This window comes from Mesoplodon mirus, assembly GCF_964341445.2.
Source record: "Mesoplodon mirus genome assembly, chromosome: 8".
Lineage (NCBI taxonomy): Eukaryota > Metazoa > Chordata > Mammalia > Artiodactyla > Ziphiidae > Mesoplodon > Mesoplodon mirus.
Window position 1 is genome coordinate 71,064,661 of NC_138984.1, and position 21,162 is coordinate 71,085,822.

A 21,162-nucleotide genomic window follows, 5' to 3' on the forward strand; every position below is an offset into this window, starting at 1 on the left:
TCTTATTTTAAGTGTTTTCATATATTATTTAAACCTCTTATCTTATTAGGTAGACACTGTTATCACATTTTACAGATGATGAAACTAATTGTCAGAGAGGTTAACCCTAAAGCCACACAGCTAACCAATGGTGCCTTTGAGATAGGAGCCCTTGCGGTCTGCCTCTAGACCATGTGCTGGTGACCAGTATGCTGCACTGCTTAATTTATCTCCAGATTACTCTATAAACCCATTTTGTGCCACATTTGTTTGATAAGTTTAATTCAAACTATCCTGTATAGAAATAAAAATATATTCTGTTTAGCTTTGCTATAACATTTTTCAGTATTGTATTTTAACAGAAAGTTTTGCTCACCTCCAACCTTAGGCTTTTTTTTTTTTTTTTTTTTTTTGGTCTTCTTTAAATGGGTGACAAGGAATTGATTGTGTTAAAAATTATAAGAATTGTTTTATTGATATTGGGACATGCTCATTTCTTCAGTCAAATCTGTGGAAGCAGGTAGAACTGGATGAAAATTTGAGCAAAAAATATTCCCAATATCTATGTAGAAAATCATAGCTGGAAACAGAACTTAGAGTATTGACTTGAGGTTTCAGATGGCAGGTTTAACATGAGTTTAGCCCAAATTTCATGGAAATGACAGAAAAATGTATGTGCAAAAAAGTGAGTCCATATAAGAATCCTGGGAAGCAGGAAAGAATACAATCAGTAAATAAGCCATTCTGATGTATTTCTAAAGTGCGTAAAACAAATGAAATGGAGTAAGGGAGAAATCAGAGGAGAGAAATTCAAAACAGAAATATTGAAACTGAAATTTGTTTCAGAGCAAAGAGACATCACTGCCTATGGACCTCACAAAAATCTTCCCCTTAGGGAGCCTGATAGACAGTGATACTTGAAGACAATGTGCTGAAGAGGTGGTCCATGTGGGGCCCTCTGCCCCTCTGGTTGGCTTCAGTGTAACCTCAATAAATCTGGGAGAACAGTTGTTTAGGTTAAGTGAGAATTTTCCCCTGTGGGGCTGAGGGAAAGATGATATGGGTATGGACTGAGAGAAGAGCCAGACAAAGCCCATCGAAGCCTCAGGACTCCACACTGCTAAACCAGAGGTGCTTTTCCTGTTTGAAAGGGGCTCTTTAATTTAGATGACACAGCTCTGTGATGCTTAAAATGACAAAGAGAAGTCAGTTAGGGAGATGAAGCTATTATAGCAAATGAATAGACAAGATTTACCAGGCAAAATGAACTCAATGATTTTTTAAAAATCAAGTAATATATTATTTAGAGACTAATGCACCAAATAGAAAAACAATTGTTAAACGTTGCAGTCTATCAGAAGATAGGGCTTAAACCTTTTGGGTAATAAATATAAGACTCAAAAACAAATACAAAATATTAAAAATGAATTATAAAATACAAGGGCAATTTGACAAATCTACAATAATACCATATTTCTGTCAAAAGTAATATATCAAACAACAGCAAAACTAAGTAAAGATATAGAGGATATTATTCAAGAAGATTAGCAAATTCAGTTTATTATATGTATTGTAAAGTGACCGCGGTACCCTACTGAGAATAACTTTTATAGATTTATAGAATATTTAAAAACATTAAATATACATTAAGCTATGGAGAAAGTTGCAAAATATTTCCAAAATTGATGCTCATTTGGCCACATTTCTTACTACCATGAAATAAAAATAGAAATTCATAGCAAAAGATATATTCTTTACCTGACTAACCCCAATCTATAGCTCAGGAAATTTAAAAAGTTTAGAAAATGTAAAAATCAAACAAGCAACAATTTACTTTATGAAATTTGAGTTCAAATAATTCAAGCTAAATTTACAGACTATTTGATTCAAAATGACCAAGAATTCCACAAATTAAATCCTGTGTGGTGTGCAAATCGTACCTATTAGCAAATAAAAAAGGCATAATGAACTCAACTTAAAATAGAAAAGAACAATTAAATAAAGCTACAGAAGTAAATCAAATGGTTAGAGAGTAAAATAGAAATTTGTTAATTAAACCTCTCCAGTCCCAAAGTAGAAGAGAACACTGAACCTCCAACCTGATTGTTTAAATGGGCAAGAAAATTGACAAATAATTGGCACAGTAGAGAGACAGAGAGAGACAGAGTGAGGGATGGGAGGGAGAGAACATGCTATGCAAATGACTCTTTGAGAATAAAGGTGAATAGCAATCTTGATATCAACAACAAATAAAATAAAGATGAATACGTAATACAATTGTGGAATTGAGATTTGCTACTCATAAGACATGCTGCATCTATGTCACCTGTGGGTTCTATTTAACTTACTTTAATGTTTTTTAAAATTAAAATCACAAAAGGCTGGTTTTGAATTACTGATTTCAGATTATGTAGGTTTCTAAGGAAAAAATAAAGACATCTACGTATATATTGCAAGATAGTGTATTTAGATGCCTTATGTTTTCTAAAATAACCTTGCTTTGATGAAAAGTATCTGATTATATTCACATTACAGATTGGAATATTTTATTTGTATTGTTTTGTCATGAAACAAACTTTCTGTGAGCACTAAATATTTATAATTATACCTTACAGTTTTTTTTAAACTTTTTATTTTATATTGGAGTATAGCCAATTAACGATGTTGTTATAGTTTCAGGTGCACAGCAAAGAGATTCAGCCATATATATGCATGTATCCATTCTGCCCCAGACTCCCCTCCCATCCAGGTTGCCACTTAACAGTTATTTATATATATATTTTTTAGAATAGTTTCACTTTTGCTAAAGTGATCTATAAAATGTATATATCTACAAATATAGGCTTTTGTATATGACAATAAAAGTATCTTGACTTTTTAACAATGAATCTAAATACCATAAATAAATATATAATAGAGTAAGTATGCCAATAAAAGGGCTTAGAAATTAACATGACTACCTCTTTGGTTCTTTATAGTATTGCAGTTAGAGTTAGGAAAAATCAAGGACTCAGTCAATTGCCCTACAATTATGACTATGCCTCATAAGGATCATTTTCTCCATAAATTTCTTGTTCAAATTTGTAATGGAGCTCTATTTGATATTTCCATTAGGAAGTCCAATATATATTTCAGGTTCAATCAGGCTGAGTCTAAAAGATGTGGATCTGGGCAAACTCCAGGCTTTCATAGGTACAGAAAAAAAAGAAAGCATATTTACTGTTTTCAAAAAGCACACCATTATATTTTTAGATGGAAATATGATGAATGTAGTTGTTTATTTTTTAAGATTGTAAGGCAATTTAAATTGCAGAATACAAGAAGATAAGCTTTAGTCAAATATCTTCTAAGCTGATGATCATTTCCTTCTATAATGTAGACTTGGGACATGAGATTTACATGTAGACTTGATTTTTATTTACTTTTGTACAAGTAGTCAATGTCTGTCACCTCATTTGATCCTTATAAAACCACTGTATATTTAAAATATTCTAATTTTATTAATGGAGAAGCTGAGAACCTCAAAGAAGTTCAAAAGTTTGTGCAAAGGTACATAGCTCATAAGTGGTGGAACAACTCAATGTGCTATCCTGCAAACTTATTTACTGTTGAACTTAATGTTCATTAATGGTATTACTTATAGTAAACTATTTTGCACTTGTATTGTTATTACATTTTTAAATCCTTCAGGACAGATTTTATGCAATGACTTTCCCAAGTACTAAATATTTCTGGTAGGCTCTGCATAAATGTTCATTAATTGATTTTTTCTAGAATTATCATTTTATTTTTTTTTTAAATTTATTTTTGGCTATGCTGGGTCTTCGTTGCTGCCTGCAGCCTTTCTCTAGTTGTGGTGAGTGGGGGGTTACTCTTTGTTGCAGTGTGTGGGCTTCTCATTATGGTGGCTTCTCTTTTTTATGGAGCATGGGCTTTGGTCGCGTAGGCTTTTGTAGTTGTGGCTTGCAGACTCTAGAGCACAGGCTCAGTGGTTGTGGCACATGGGCTTAGTTGCTCTGTGGCATGTGGGATCTTCCTGGATCAGGGTTCAAACCCATGTCCCCTGAATTGGCAGGCGGATTCTTAACCACTGCATCACCAGAGAAGTCCCTCATTAATTGATTTCTGAACCAGACTGGCCTCTGGAGGGAGAGAGGTAGTTGTTATATAGGAATTAACATTTGAACCAGTGAAAAGTGAAGTAAGTTATGCACCATCAAGAGCAAGATAGCCAAGTATTTGAAACTCCCAGGCAATTTTCTGTTTCCAAATGTTCTGCTTTCTGCCTTTCCCATAGTCTAGGCAGAAAACAACATTTTGCTTTTACTTTTTGACTGAGATCTCCTATTCTTGATCTTGCTTCTGACTTGACTTTTTCTCTTGATTGATCTGTCGGTTTTAGAACCATCAGCACTTCTTCCTGATTACTTCTCTCATTTCAAGCTTTTGTTTAGGTTCTGTGCTATACAGTTGACCCACCATATCCACAGGTTCCACTACAGATTCAACCAACCAGGGATTGAAAATATTAAAAAAAAATTCCAGAAAGTTCCAAAAAGCAAAATGTTGCCACTCACTGTCAACTATTTTCATAGCATTTACATTGTATTTATAACTATTTACATAACATTTACACTGATTCAGGTATTATAGGTACTCTAGAAATGATTTAAAGTATATGGGAGGATGTAGGTAAGTTATATGCAAATACTACCCATTTTATAAAAGGGAATTGAGAAACCTCTCAGATTTTGGTATCTACAGAGGTCCTGGAACCAATTCCCTGTGGATACCGAGGAACGACTATATTCTAAGTCTGATTAACTCAGGCAGAGTGACTCAGAAGAAACAGCTAGGGAATCTTTCTTGCCAATTTCAGAACCAGTTAACATTTTTGAGCCTTAATTTTTTTAATTAAACTTTTTATTTTGAGATAATTGTAGATTCACATGTACTTGTTAAGAAGTAACACAGATCACATGTACCCTTTTACCTCATTTCCCCTAATGGTAACCTCTTGTAAAACTACAGTACAGTATCACAACCAAGATAGTGACATTGGAACAGTCAAGATACAGAATATTTCCATCACTACTACATGGATTGCTCATGTTGAATTTTGAAAGTTCTTTATGTATTCTAGACTCTAGTCTTTTGTTGATTATGTGGTTTGCAAAAATTCTCACCCAGTCTGTAGGCTTTCTTTTTATCATCTTCACAGGATCTTTCAGAGGGCAAAAATTTTAAATTGAATGACGTCCAATTTATCAACTTTCCCCTTTATGAACTGTGCTTTTGGAGTGAAGTATAAGAACTCTTTCCCCGGCCCTAGGCCCCAAAGAATGTCTCCTATTGTTTTCTAATAGGTTTTTTTTTTTTTTTTTTTTTTTTTTGCGGTACGCGGGCCTCTCACTGTTGTGGCCTCTCCCGTTGCGGAGCACAGGCTCCGGATGCGCAGGCTCAGCGGCCATGGCTCACAGGCCCAGCTGCTCCGCGGCATATGGAATCCTCCCGGACCGGGGCACGAACCCGTATCCCCTGCATCGGCAGGCGGGCTCTCAACCACTGCGCCACCAGGGAGGCCCTCTAATAGTTTTTTAATTTTACATTTTACATGTACGTCTGTGATCAATTTTGAGTTAATTTTTATATAAGGTGTAAGATCAAGGTTCATTTTTCCATGTATGCCAATGAATGTTGAATTGCTCTAGCACTATTTGTTGAAAGTGCCATCTTTCCTCCATTTAATTGCTTTTGTATCTTTATCAAAAATCTAGAGGGGTAGGATAGGGAGGTTGGGAGGGAGACACAAGAGGGAGGAGATATGGGGATATATGTATACATATACCTGATTCACTTTGTTTTAAAGCAGAAACTAACACAACATTGTAAAGCAATTATAGTCCAATAAAGATGTTAAAAAAAATCAGTTAGGCATACTTGTGTGGATCTGTTTTTGGATTCTCTAATCAGTTCCATTGATATATGTGTCTATTCCTTTGATAAAACCAAATAGTCGGGCCTCCCTGGTGGCGCAGTGGTTGAGAGTCCGCCTGCCGATGCAGGGGATACGGGTTCGTGCCCCGGTCTGGGAGGATCCCATATGCCGCGGAGCGGCTGGGCCCGTGAGCCATGGCCGCTGGGCCTGCGCATCCGGAGCCTGTGCTCCGCAACGGGAGAGGCCACAACAGTGAGAGGCCCGCATACCGCAAAAAGAAAAAAAAAAAAAAAAAAAAACAAAAAACCAAATAGTCTTATTTCTATAGCTTTATAATAAGTCACAAAATCAGGTAGATAGAGTCTTCCCACCCTATTGTTTTTCAAAGTTGCTTAGCTATTCTAGTTCCTTTGCCTTTTCATATAAATTTTAGAGTAACCTTATGTCTATAAAACATCTTGCTGAGATTTTGATACAAATTGCTTTAAACCTATAGATCAATTTGGGGAGAATTGGCCTCTTTATTATCTGCCAACTTAGGAACAATGTATGTCTTCCCATTTATGTAGATATTCTTTGATTTATACACTCAGCATTTTATAGCTTTTCAGGACACAAATCCTGTATGTGTGTTGTTAGATTTACTCCTAAGTATTTCCTTTTTTATTGATTGTGAATGGCATTATACTTTTTAAATTGTGTCTATGTGCTCATTTCTAGTATATAGAAATAAAATAGATTTTTAAAATATTTATATTCTACCTTGATATAGACTGAATATTTGATGTCCTCCCCCTCCCCCTCAACTCATATATCAAAATCTAATCCCCAGTGTGATGGTATTTGGAGGGAGAGCCTTTGATTTGATTCAGTCATGAAGGTGGAACCTTCATGAACAGAAATCATGTTCATATAAAAGGGACCCTAGAGAGCTCCCTTGCTCCTTTTACCTTGTGAGGACACAGGTAAAATGGCCATCTTTGAGCCAGGAAGAAGACACTCACCAGACAACAAATTTGCTGGTGCCTTAATCTTGGACTTCCCAGCTTCTAGAACTGTTTGTTTATAAGCCACCCATTCTAAGATAATTCTGTTATAGCAGCCTGAATGGACTAAGACATACCTATAACCTTGCTGAACTCACTTATTAATTCTAGGAGGATTTTTATTGATAAGTTTTTTGTAGAGTTGCTGAAATTTTCTACATAGAAAATCATGTCATCTATGAAAAAGCACAGTTTTATTTATAAATTTCTTTCTCATGTGAATGCCATTTATTTTATTTTCTTGTATAATTGCACAGGCTTGAACTGACAGTGCTATGTTGATTATGAGTTATTGATATGGACATTCTTGCCATATTCTCTATTTTAAAGAGCAGCATTCAGTTATTTAACATTAAATATAGTATTACCTATAATTTTTGCAGATATTCTTTATAAAGTTGAAGAATTTCCCCCTTTATTCCTATTTTCTGAGTGTTTTTATTATGAATGAGTGTTAAATTTTGTCATCTATTTTTCAGCATCAATTGATATGATGCAGTGATTTTTCTCTTTTAATGGGCTAACGTGGTAGATTATATTAACTGATTTTTAAATATTGAACCAGCTATGCATCGCTGGAATAAACCTCACTTGGTCATGGTTTATAATTATTTTTATATGTTGCTGAACTCTATTTGCTTATATTTGTTAGAGATTTTGGCATCTATGTTCATGAGGGATATTGACCTGTGGCTTTTATTTTTTGTACTGTTTTTGTTTTGGTATAGAGTAATACTTGCTTCATAAAATGAATTTGAGAGCCCTTCCTTCCTCTTCTACTTTTTTGGAAGGGATTATGTAGAATTGGTAATTCCTCTTAAATGTTTGGTTGAATTCTCCAGTGAAACCAGCCTGAAGATTTCTATTTTGAGAATTTTTAATTAGGAATTAAATTCTTCATAGTTACAAAGTTATTCATATTTTCCATTTCATACTGTATTTTGCTAGTTTGTGTTTTTTTAAGGAATTAGTTCATTTTATCCAAGTTGTCAAACTTCTGTGTGTAGAATTGTTCATAATATTTTCTTATTAAACTTCTAATGTCTACAGGGTCTGTAGTGATAGCGCTTGTTTCATTACTGATGTTTGTTATGTTTCTTTTTAATGTTTCTTTTATGTTTAATGTTTAATGTTTCTTTTATGTTTCTTTTCTTCCTTCTTTTTTTGTTAGACCTTTGATAAAGGTTTGTTGATTGTTTCAAAAAACCAGCTGTTTGCAACACTGATTTTTTTTTAGCTGTTTTTCTGTTTTTAATTTCATTGTTTATGCTCTTATCTTTATTATTTCCTTCCTTTTGGCTTCTTTGGGCTTATTTTGCTTTTCTTTTCCTAGGTTCTTGAGGTAAGGTTTTAGAGTATTTATTTGAGGCCTTTCCTCTATGCTAATGTATGCATTTAGTGCTATACATTTCCCTCTAGTGTTGCTTTGTCTGTATTGAGCTAATTTAGATATGTTGTATTTTCGTTTTCATGCAGTTCAGTGTGCTTTTTTGATTTCCCCTGAGATTTCTTCTTGACCCATGAATTATTTAGAAGTGTGTTTTTTGGTTGTCAAGTGTTTGGATATATCTTGTTACAGGTTCAGTGAGTACTGGAAATGAATGAATATTCTGTTGTTCATTAGTGGAATATTTTATAAATGTTGATTAGCTCCTGTTGGTGGCTGATGTCTCAACTTGTTCTATATCCTTTCTAATTTTCTGTGTAACTGTTCTATCAATGGTACAAAAAGGGACTTCTGAGTTTTCAACTATAGTTGTCAATTTGTGTACTTCTCCTTTCATTTCTATCAAATTTTGTTTCACATATTTTTCATCTATGCTGTTTGGGTACATACACATTTAGGGTTGTTATAACTTCTTGGTGGATTGGTTCTTTTATCATTATTTAATGTCCTTCTCTGTCCCTGGTTATTTTCATTTCAGTTATTATGTTTTATACTTCTAAAATTTCCATTTTGTTCATCTTTATGTCTTCTACTTGTTTGCTGAGACTGTCTTTTCAATTTGTTTCAAATGTCTTTACACTGGCTCACTAAAGCATTTTTAGGATGTTTGCTCTCAATGTTTTCTCAGATAATTCCAACATCTGTGTCATCTTGGTTTGATATCTATTGGTTGCCTTTTGTCATTCAGTTTGAGACCTTTCTGTTTCTTGCAGTGACTAATAGACATTTTATGGGTCTCTGAACCTTATTTAACCCTTCCAGTCTAGGTGGCTTCCTCTGACACTGCTTGGATGGGGGAAGGTAAAGTATGAGTAGAAATCTAGGTTCTCACTAAGCCTCCATTGACATTGGAGTCTCCTCCTTACTGATGGGCAGGGGTGGGGATTCTGGCCCCCTACTAGGCCTCCACTGATACCTCGCAGACTGGGAGGTGCAGCAAAGCCACCTTACTTCTCCCCAGGTGGCCTCCACTGACTGTATAGGTGGAGGGGTGTGACATGGTTACTGGTGAAAGTTCTGTCTGTCTAGTAGGCCTCCTCTTACACTACCATAACAGCATGGGGGTGAGAGGGATACTTTGTTACTGCCAGCTGTGTTTAGAAGTCCAGGCTCCCATGTGGTCTCCACTGACAGAACAGGGGTGAAGGTAGGAGGCCCGTACACAGTCTTCTCTGAGACTCCTCCAGTAGGAGAAATGGGCTACCTTGTTACAGTCAAGTGAGGGTAGAAGTCTAGGTTTCCCACTTGACACTTGCTGGTGTGGGTGGGGTAGTGGTAAAGTTTTTCTGTGGTGTTTGACTGGAGTAAGATTATCGCCTAACAGCTTTCCATCTTGCTGGGCTGTCCTTTTTCTTTTCCTTTGGCTACAGGGAGCAAGCTTTGGTTGGGGCTTTTCATATCTGTGTCCATTGGTGTTTCTTGGTTGTGAGTTCTTTTGTTCCAAGTCTGGGATATATATGAAGTAAAAAGGAAACCCAGTGAATTAATTACCTTGTCTTTCCTTGGGCCCTGAGATCCACTGTCATTTTGCCTTTTTCTCTTTCAGTTGTCTTGTGTTTGCTTTAGATATAATGTCCATGGAGTTTACTTGTACTTAATTGGAGAAACAGGGATAAGTATATTCACTATATCTTCCCAGAAGTGGAAGTCCCTCTGAACTTTAATTACTTTTTTTATAAAATGTATATCATATAATCTATTAGCTGGTTCCCTCCTAGAGAAATTTATGAAAATTTTGATTCTTAGACAAACATATACTAAAATTATAAAGACATGTAATGATATTATCCTCATTATCACTACTGGTGGTAAGGATATACATACACACATATAATATATATTTATTTGAAATTTATTTATTTTGAAAAGGAATGACAGCAAGCACAAAAAGTTCATAAAGATGGTTGAAGTGACATAGGAAATTAATAATTAACTCTTCTCTCAGATATTTCTTGTTATAACTCCCTGGAAAATCATTTGTGAAATGTATTTCCTAACTTATTACATCATAATTATATGGACAGTGTTTTTATCTAAATGAGCAATAACAGCACACTTCTCAGATCATAGAAATAAAATCTAGTCTGCCTGTTGTAAAATGACAGTAAGAGCTTCTAGCAAGCAAACTACTTCCGGCTGTTGCTATTGAAAGATCAGGGAAGCCCCAGAACATTACTCTTGTGCAGCAGGCGGTACATACCAAACTTGCAGTACTTTTTCATTGCATAAACCACTTTAGAGTTGTACTTTATAGTCTATTAAGTAAGAAGTGAATTGAAAATAACGCCTCTCTTGGGCTTCCCTGGTGGCACAGTGGTTAAGACTCTGCCTGCCAACGCAGGGGACACGGGTTTGAGCCCTGATCTGGGAAGATCCCACATTCTGTAGAGCAACTAAGCCCGTGCACCACAACTACTGAGCCTGCACTCTAGAGCCCGCAAGTCACAGCTACTGAGTTCACGTGCCTAGAGTCCGTGCTCTGCAACAGGAGAAGCCACCGCAGTGAGAAGCCCACACACTGCAACGAAGAGTAGCCCCCACTCGCTGCAACTAGAGAAAGCCTGCACACAGCAACGAGACCCAATGCAGCCAAAAATAAATAAATTAAATAAATAAATAAAAATAATAATGCCTCTCTTGAGAAGTCAGTATTACACTTGTCATAAAATGTATACCTTTTGAGCTGTTAACAATTATTCCTTTTACTCATCAGTGTGATTAAGGCTATATTCTCTAGTTCTTTTAGAATTATTTGCAAAATAGAAGAGTTGTAAGACATAAGGCTAAAGAATTATTGAGGGGGAAATTGAGAAAATTCAATTAGTGTTCTACTTCACTTTTTATCTTTTTGATTTTTTTAAAAATAAAATTTATGCAACAAGGTATATTCCTAAGAAGAAAACTAGTGTCAAGGATTTTTTTATTGTTGTTGTTGTGGTCCCATTAGGGAAGAATGAATCTAATCTGTTTTCTATCCCTATTGTGGAACAGTGGGGGGTGAAGTAGGGGGGTAAAGTGGGGTGGTAAGTCACCACATTAATGTTCTTAAAAGTCTGAGCTCTCCTTACACTACCCCCCATCTACCCTCACTACAAGTAAACAGTCTTGCAATCTCATGCCTGTTCCAGATAAAAGATAGAAGAGACTGTTGCTTGAATTTGAAAAGGAAAAATAATCCAACATGAAGGTAATTTCTCAAGAGAAATGGGCTTAGAGCTATAGGTCTTAGAAATGGTAAAACTTTGCTTGAGCCCAGAACCCTATGGAACCCCAGAGGAAGGCCAGATGTTTGATGGAGTGATATTTGGCTACTGGGAGCCAAATGCCAAGGACTGTGACTTTGGGAAATAAGGTGACAGGCACTTCCCTGCCAGTGCCCAAGGCAGGAAAGCAGCTCATCTTCAATGAACACACAGGCTTAGTCAGGGAACATCCCCACAGTGACGAGTTCTCACTAAACTTAAAGTTCTTCTTCAAGTTTTCTGGATAAAATATGCCTCCCTGGGACTCTAGTAAATCCCTAGAGATCATTAAGGGTCCTTGTCTCTACCACGTCCCACCCCAAAATATAATACATAAGTAAGTTAGAATTTTCTGTCACCCTTTTGTGACAAGAAGAAATAAATCATATAAGATTGTTTTGATTAAAAAAATAATATCTTGACTTTTCTTCCACTTGAGTTCATGAAGCAAATTCACACCGATTGCACATATGCCTATTTAAACAATATTTTTAAAAAAGTGACTCCTATTTTAAAATCAAATTAAAATTGATGGGTTGCTTGTTTTCTTTTTTCTCTTTCATGTGCTAGAGATACAGTAGCCTTTCAAATAAAACTTCTGTAAAAAATAAAAATGTGTTGGCATCTTAGAGGTGCGATAGCTTACCTTGATTGTCCCCTTTAAGAACTGAAAAGTTGAAAGTTATACGTGGGTTCTATGGTAAAGGCTGGCTTTTCCTTTCCACTTGTTGAGGTGTATGATATTATCCAGTGAGAGCAAGTGAGGAAGCAATTCTATGTGACATTTCTAGGATGACTGGTGCCCTTTGTCTTATATCTTGGAAAAAAACTCATTCAGTTGTAAGATCTAGTTTAGAAGAAATATGAGTAAATTGAAAACTACATTGATTAACAAATTTCTTAGAAACCTATACTTTTCTTTATTCAGATGAAAATAGAATAAGTAATGATTTACGTGCTCAGGAATCAGTGATAAAATTCAAATTTTTCTTTTAACTATAACTTTCAGTGAGAAGACTGATATACTGGGAAACACAAATTGTTTCATATGATTTTAGGAGATTAGACATTTGGTAAGCATACTACAGATATGGACATATATATATATATATATATATATATATATATATATATATATAACTTCTTTATTGGAGTATAATTGCTTTACAATGGTGTGTTAGTTTCTGCTTTATAACAAAGAGAATCAGTTATACATATACATATGTTCCCATATCTCTTCCCTCTTGCATCTTCCTCCCTCCCACCCTCCCTATCCCACCCCTCTAGGTGGTCACAAAGCACCGAGTTGATCTCCCTGTGCTATGCGGCTGCTTCCCACTAGTTATCTGTTTTACGCTTGGTAGTGTATATATGTCCATGCCACTCTCTCACTTTGTCACAGCTTACCCTTCCCCCTCCCCATATCCTCAAGTCCATTCTCTAGTAGGTCTGTGTCTTTATTCCTGTCTTACCCCTGGGTTCTTCATGACATTTTTTTTTTTTTCTTATTAACAATTCTCTGTTAGCTGCTTGGCTTTTCCCTAGCTCAGTGTTGAAAAATGAAGTAGCTTGCAAAGCACTGTACAGGTTTCAGCTGACCGGACTCATTGCAAAGAGAACTATTAATATTTTCATTATTCAACATTAGCAGGAATCATTTCCATTTCATTTTTAAAAGTTACCAGATACACTACATAAAGGGAATCACTGTTTTTATTTTGGGTTGGAATGGGCAATGGTGGGATGAATTCGTTTCAACATACAAGTCAATCTGTTCTTATAGAAGCTATTAATTTTGTGTAAATTATCGTTTAGGAATTTAGCCACTCACCACTAAATAACAGATTCACCGACAAGTAAAAGACCTTTTAAATGCATTTAGTTGATACCAAATGACCCCCCAAAATTAAAGTTTTCTCAGATATCTACATTTGTAGCAGGCTCATCTGTACATCCATGGAAAAGTTGGATTTGCTCAAAAGTTTCAGGAGATCTGCTTTATCATGGTTCATGAAGGTAGTTAGCTTGTCAACCCTCAGGATGGTACCCCAGTTTTCTGTCAATCTCAATGTTCTGCGAGTATGCTGCGGACAAATAAGTAAAATAATCTTTGGTTGCATCTGATTGTCATAATGTTGCATAGACATAACCCCAAACTGTTGAACTCTACAAGAATGTAACTCATCTCAGAGGGTTGTAACACAAGATATTTTATCATTTGCTTTTCTGTATTTTAAACTGATGTTGAATACTGTTTTTGTTTGTTTGTTTTTGTTCTTGTTTTTTTTTTTGCTTAGTGTTATGATCGTGGTAAAGAAACGACTTCTCTAATACTTATTTCTCTCATCTAAAATAGGAACAGATTATTTCTGAGAGTACGGTGATGAGTATATGTTAGCCACTAAATAAATATTCACTCAACTATCTTTTTATAGACTCAAAACTCTTTTTTTTTTTTGCTGTACGCGGGCCTCTGACTGTTGTGGCCTCTCCCGTTGCAGAGCACAGGCTCCGGACGCGCAGGCTCAGCGGCCATGGCTCACGGGCCCAGCCGCTCCGCGGCATGTGGTATCTTCCCGGACCGGGGCACGAACCCATGTCCCCTGCATCGGCAGGCAGACTCTCAACCACTGCGCCACCAGGGAAGCCCTAAACTCTTAACATCCAATTAAGATGCTACATTTTCAGAAGTTATCTTTTTCTCATATTTCTCCCTTTGAACAATGTTTAACAGTAGACCTATATAAATATTATGTGCAGCATATAAATATTATGTGCAGCATATAAATGGAAAATAGTCAAGTAAAGACCTTCTTTATATTTTATTTGAGCAAAATTATATTATGCTGCTATAATTAATCAGGTGTTTAATTAACAAAGCCTCTTAGCTTCAATATCTATAGGGTTTGGTTATAAGCTTTGCTAATTCATAATAGTATTGTAATACTAATTATTGCTAATATAATTAAAATATCTATACTGAACAAACTTTCAGAAAAAACAAATGTGTAAATTATGGAACTTTAAAAAACTTAACCTTTTGTCTTCACTTAATACAATGGTGACATATTCCAAAACTGATTAGAATTCCTTATATGTGACTTTCTGGGAATTCTTACCTTGAAATTATACCATTTATTGGAATAGGTTCTGAACTGTGGTCTAATTCCATTGTTTCATGTCAGCCTGGCATAAATAAATAGACAAACAAACACGTAAGCAACAATGGTGAAAACACTACATTATCAATTTGTCCTCAATCCCATGGATGCTTCTTCCTCTTATACAACTTTATTGCAAGATAAAACTAATTAAAGACATGGCTTTGATTTACCTTTGTGGATTTATTATTAGTCATAGGCCTTTGCTAGTTTCCTCTTCATTGCAACTCTTCATAGATCATGAGTAGAATGCTAAGATATATAAGCTGTGTAGCTAGAATGACAAAAAATCTTCATAATTGCCTATATTTTCTAGCGAGAAATGAGTATTTTTCACTTTTGCCTTCAGTGATAAGGAATTATTTTTCTTCAAATAAACTTTGAAAATTTGTATTTGGAACTTGGCAAATTGAGCTTCATATACAATCATTATAATGGCACAAACTCTTTACTATCCATATTGCTTTAAAATTATAAGGCTCTGATGAATTTTTATTTTTCTATTTTTTTGAGATAGAAGTTTAACCTGCTGACTTCCAGTCAATTTTCTTTTCAGATATATGTTACACATTTCCCTCTAAGATACAAATAACTCTCTAAGGAAAGCTTTAGCTTTATTTCACAAATTTGGAAATGTAATTTTTCATTAAATATAAAAATATTTTCTATTTTCTAACCATTTTTAAGCTAGGGTATTAAGAATTTATTTCATAATTTTCCCAAACATGTGGCATTTCAATTTAAACTTTGTTATTAATATCTATCTTAATTGCTTTCCATACAAAAAACATACCTTATGTGATTTGCATCCACTGAGCTACAGTGTACAGTAAGTCCCCTACATACGAACCTTCAAGTTGCTAACTTTCAAAGATATGAACATGCGTTCACATGTCCAATCACGTAAGTTAGTTCAGGTGTCTGGCATACATTGTTACGTGCAGCTTGCCCTCCGGTCTCTTATTGCTGACGATACTTCAGCTCTACTGTCTCCCACCTCCTTTCCCTCCTCCAGTCAGTAATTCTTCTTGCCTGTTCACTCGATGCCAGCCCCTGTATGCCAGCTGTTGTACTGTCCTACTGTACTTTTCAAGGTACTGTACAGTAAGATTAAAAATGTTTTCTTTATTTTTTTGTTTGTTTTTTATGTATTATTTGTGTGAAAAGTATTATAAACCTATTACAGTAGAGTACTACATAATCGATTGTGTTAGTTGGGTACCTAGGCTAACTTTGTTGGACTTACGAACAAATTGGACTTACGAGTGTGCCCTCAGATTGGGACTCGTTCGTATGTAGGGAACTTACTGTACATCTTTATTGTGCACTCCTTTCTATGTATTTGTTACATTTCACTGTAAAATGTTGAAAGACTAAAATGAGTTCTCATAATATGTAATAAAATCATAGAATTATATTTTCCAGAAAAAAATAAAAGACTTAATTGTTTGCTTCTATTTTGTTAGTTTGCTAGAGCTGCCTCAGAAAGTACCACAGACTGGGTGGCTGAAACAACAGAAATTTATTTTCTCATAGTTCTAGTGGCTAGAAGACCAAGATCAAGGTCTCAGCTGGGTTAGACCTTGGCTTGTAGATGGGCATCTTCTCCCTGTGTCTTTACATGTTTTCCTTCCATGTCTGCCTCTAGTATCTCTTCTTTCTATGACATAAGTCATATTGGAGCAGGGTCCATATGTGATCTCTTTTCAATGTAATTACTCATTTAAAAGCTATCTGCAAATATAGTCACATTCTGAAGTGTTGGGAGTTAATTAGGGCTTCAGCATATGAATTTTGGGGGGACACAGTTCAGACTGTAACATCTATTAAAATTGCTTTTAATACATTTAAAGAAATATAGTTTCATTTCAATTAATTCCTTCTTATCACTATCCATGCAAACGAAATTGTTGCCTGGTGTTATCTTGAATGCAGAATAAAATATAATCTTGAATACAGAAACAACATATTGGTGTACTCAAATTGAGATTACTTTTCTTTTAAAATATACTATTATCATTAAAAAATTAATACAACAAAAAATGTAGTTTTCCTTTACAACACCAATGACCAATTAAGAAATGTGATGGAGAATCAAATCCATTCATAATAACAACATTAACTACCACACACACTACAAAATACATATGAATAAATTTAAGAAACGTGGAAGATACACAAAAAGTATGAAGCTTTATAGAAAGATATAAAAAACTTAAAGAAATGGAGAGAGATGTTTCTAGTTAAAACTAAACTCTATGATGTAAAATATTGGTTTACTAAAAATTATCTATTTGGTGCATCCTTAACTGCAGGAATAGGAAATATTATGAAACTTCAGTTGATGATAATAATGGTAATCATGGTAATGGCTAACCAGTAGCCTTTCCTGAATACTTACTATTTGTAAGTTCCTAAAGTTCTTCAAACATGTATTGCTTGTTAGGTCCAAACATTTCTGAAATAGTTACTCTTTGTAAGATCCTGTATAAACCTTTGTACCTCTAAATACCTTGGTCTCCTCAACTGTAAAATTGGGATAATAAGTGTTCTAGTAAGACATGAAGTGTTAGGAAGTTTGGGATTCTATTGAAACTATTGGATGTAAGGATATAGAACTGTAATCAGTAAAGGAAGCTGTTGTAAATGTGACTAGATGCATATTAAAACTTTTGAAACAAAAAACATCATGAATAGAGTTAAAAGATGAATGGCAGTCATAAAGAAAACATACATGAAATATGACAAATTATAATGTCTAAAACATTTAATAGATGTAACCAATCAGTATATGAGACAGTTTAATAGAAGTAATATTGAACAGTTCTTATGTACCAGTTATTGTCCTAAAACAGCAATCCTATTTGATTAGTATTATTATTGACCTCAGATGAAGTCCTTAATCCTCTCTTATTGCACACAAATTTTGTCTAGTGAATTATAATATAATGACCATTGTTTTTGTAGCAAGCTTTTTTGAGCTATTGAAATATTCTTTGTAATGGTCTGCTAAAACTATAATTATGAGGTCAAAGGCCAATAATATGACAGCTCCCCATGCTTTCAATACAGGTTATACTAGTTATACTGCCTCATAAATGTTTATTTATGTAATGTTTATTAATAGCAGAATTTCTGATTGACTTGAAGCCACTTAGAAATAACATGCTGGCTTATTAAAATTTTGTTGACACTAACATTAGTGAAAATGTCTCCTTTATTTCATTTGTTATTTCTTTATTTATTGTTGCTTTACTTGGATTTAGGATGGTAAGATATCATCTTCATTGTAGTATTAGTTCTGGATCTGAGCACTGGAGCATAAATACCTTGTCCTCCACCCAAATTTTAATTTCCAGGGAGACATTTTTTTTCTCTTTGTTTTGTTTTAACCATGTGAATGCCTTTACTCACAATTTTAAAATGGCATTTTGAAAACATAGTGTATCTGAAAACTTTGAAAAAATGGAGGTGGAAAAGGCTTCCAGAGGCTACTGAAAGGGTGTGGGGGGGAGAGGACAATTTTTGGCATTAATATATTGACAGATTTTAAACATCGTTCAGATGATATTTCAAAAAAATTTTAATATATTTATGTCAATACTATGATACATAGATGCTCATTTATCCATGAAATTTGTTTTATCCTTTCTTTTAAGAAACATTATTTTGAGATAATTTTATATTTACAGAAAAGTTATGTAAATAATATAGGGAATTCCCACTTACACATCATCTAGCTTCTCTTTATGTTAATATCTTTTATAACTGTAGTATAATTGTGAGAACCAGAAAAAAACATTAACTCAGTAATTCTTTACTGCATACCTAATTTGAATTTTACTAGTCTTTCCACTAATATATTTTTAAAACAAACTTTTTATTTTAGAATAATGTTAGATTAATAGAAAATCACAAAGTTTCCTTCTATTTCTAGTTTGTGTCAAGAATAAGTGTTGACTTCTATCAAATACTATTTCTGCATCTACTGAATAGTCATTGTTTTCATTTACTCCATTGATGTCTAAGTCACATTGATTATTGGGTGTTTAATCAACCTAGCATTTCTTCAGTAAACTTTGAATAAAACTTTCCTTCAATAAATACTTCAATATGTGATATACTATCCTTTTTATATAATGACGAATTTGATTTAGAATTTACTTAGGACTTTTCATGTATATATATAGTATATATATAGTATATATATATATATATATATATATATATATAGTGTGTATATATATATATATATATATATATATATATATATATATATATGTATTTAATATCCATCCATCCCTTGGCAAGTTGGTTATGAGGTTATACTAGCTTTATGAAACCAGTTAGGAGGGCCTTTTCTCTATCTGAAAGAATTTGTTTAACATTGATATTATTTCTGCCTTAAATGTTCAATATAATTCACTAGTGAAGTTATCTGGGTCTGGAGTTTTTACTGAAGCAGTGTTGCTATCTTAATCTTTTGAGGAATAATTCACAAATATAATTGGATGTATTTAAATTGTACACTGTGTTGATTTGTTATATGTATACATTGTAGAATGTTTACCAGGACCAAGATAATTAACACACCCATCACCTCACAGTTAACATAGTTATTAACCTTTTTTTCATGGTTGGAATGCTTAAGATCTACTCTCAGAAGCTCTCAGGTGTACAATACCATATTATTAGCTATGGTCACCATGCTATACATTAGATCCTCAGGATTTATTCCTCTTGTAATTAAAAATGTATATCCTTTGACCTATATCACCCTATTTCCTCCTTCTCCAACCCCTGGCAACCACTGTTCTATTCTCTGTTTCTGTGAAATCAGCTTATTTCATTCAGCATAATGCCCTCCAGGTTCATTCATGTTGTTGCAAATGGCAGGGTTTTCTTCTTTTTTAAAGCTGACTAGTATTCCATTATATCTTTTTTTCCTTTTCTTTTTAATTTATTTTTTATTGAAGTATTATTGATTTAAAATATTGTGTTAATTTTTTCTGTACAGTAAACTGACTCAGTTTTACACATATATACATTTTAAAAATATTCTTTTCCATTATGGTTTATCCCAGGATATTGAATATATTCAATAGTTCCCTGTGCTATACAGTAGGACTTTGTTGTTTATCCATTCTATATGTAATAGTTTGCATCTACCAACCCCAAACTCCCAGTCCGTCCTTCCCCACCTCTCCTCCCTCTTGGCAACCATAAGTCTTGTCCTCTATGTCTGTGAGTCTGTTTCTGCTTTGTAGATAGGTTCATTTGTGCCATATTTTAGATTCCACATATAAGTGATATCATACGGTATTTGTCTTTCTCTTTCTGACTAACTTCACTTAGTATGATAATCTCTAGTTGTATCTATGTTGCTGCAAATGGCATTATTTCATTTTTTTATGACTGAGTAGTATTCCATTGTATATATGTGCCACATCTTCTTTATCCATTCATCTGTCAGTGGACATTTAGGTTGTTTCCATGTCTTGGCTATTGTGAATAGTGCTGCTATGAATATAGTGATGCATGTATCTTCTTGAATTATAGTTTTGTCTGGATATATGTCTAGGAGTGGGATTGCTGGATCATATGGTAATTCTATTTTTAGTTTTCTGAGGAACCTCGCTACTGTTTTCCATAGCGGCTGCACCAACTTACGTTTCCACCAACAGTGTAGGAGTGTTCCCTTTTCTCCACACCCTCTCCAGCATTTGTTATTTGTAGATTTTTTAATGATGGCCATTCTGACTGGTGAGAGGTGGTACCTCATTGTAGTTTTGATTTGCATTTCTCTAATAGTTAGCGATATTGAGCATCTTTTCATGTGCTTTTTGGCCATCTGTATGTCTTCTTTGGAAGAAGTTCTATTTAGATCTTCTGCCCATTTTTCAATCAGGTTGCTTGTTTTTTTTGTTGTTGAGTTGTATGAGCTGTTTGTATATTTTGGAAATTAAGCCCTTGTTGGTTGCATCATTTCTTTCTTCCTCTCTCTCTCTCTCTCTCTCTCCCACATTTTCTTAATCCCTTTATCCATTGAAGGAAACTTAGGTTGCAAGTGTAATTTCTTTATCAGGTATAGCACTATTCAGACTTTCTACTTTTTCTTGTATCAGTTTTGTCAATTATTTGTTTATTTATTCTAAGTTGTCAAATTTATTGATGCAAGTATTACAAGCATTATCTTTGTAATATCTGCATGATCTATAATGATGCCTCTCTTTTCATTCCTATAACTGGTAATATGTATTTTCTACATTTTTAATTCATCAGTCTTGCATGAGATTTATCAACACTTTAAAAGATATTCAAAAGATAAACTTTTGACTTTATTGAGGTT

At 34.3% G+C, this 21,162-nt stretch overlaps 1 protein-coding gene across 1 annotated transcript in view; it reads left to right on the forward strand.

Annotated features, from left to right (window-relative positions):
* KCNJ3 (potassium inwardly rectifying channel subfamily J member 3) overlaps positions 1-21,162 on the forward strand; it is a gene marked incomplete at both ends in the record, with an annotated part of 158,771 nt that overhangs the window by 40,243 nt on the left and 97,366 nt on the right. The gene's annotated exons all lie outside the window — the stretch shown is intronic.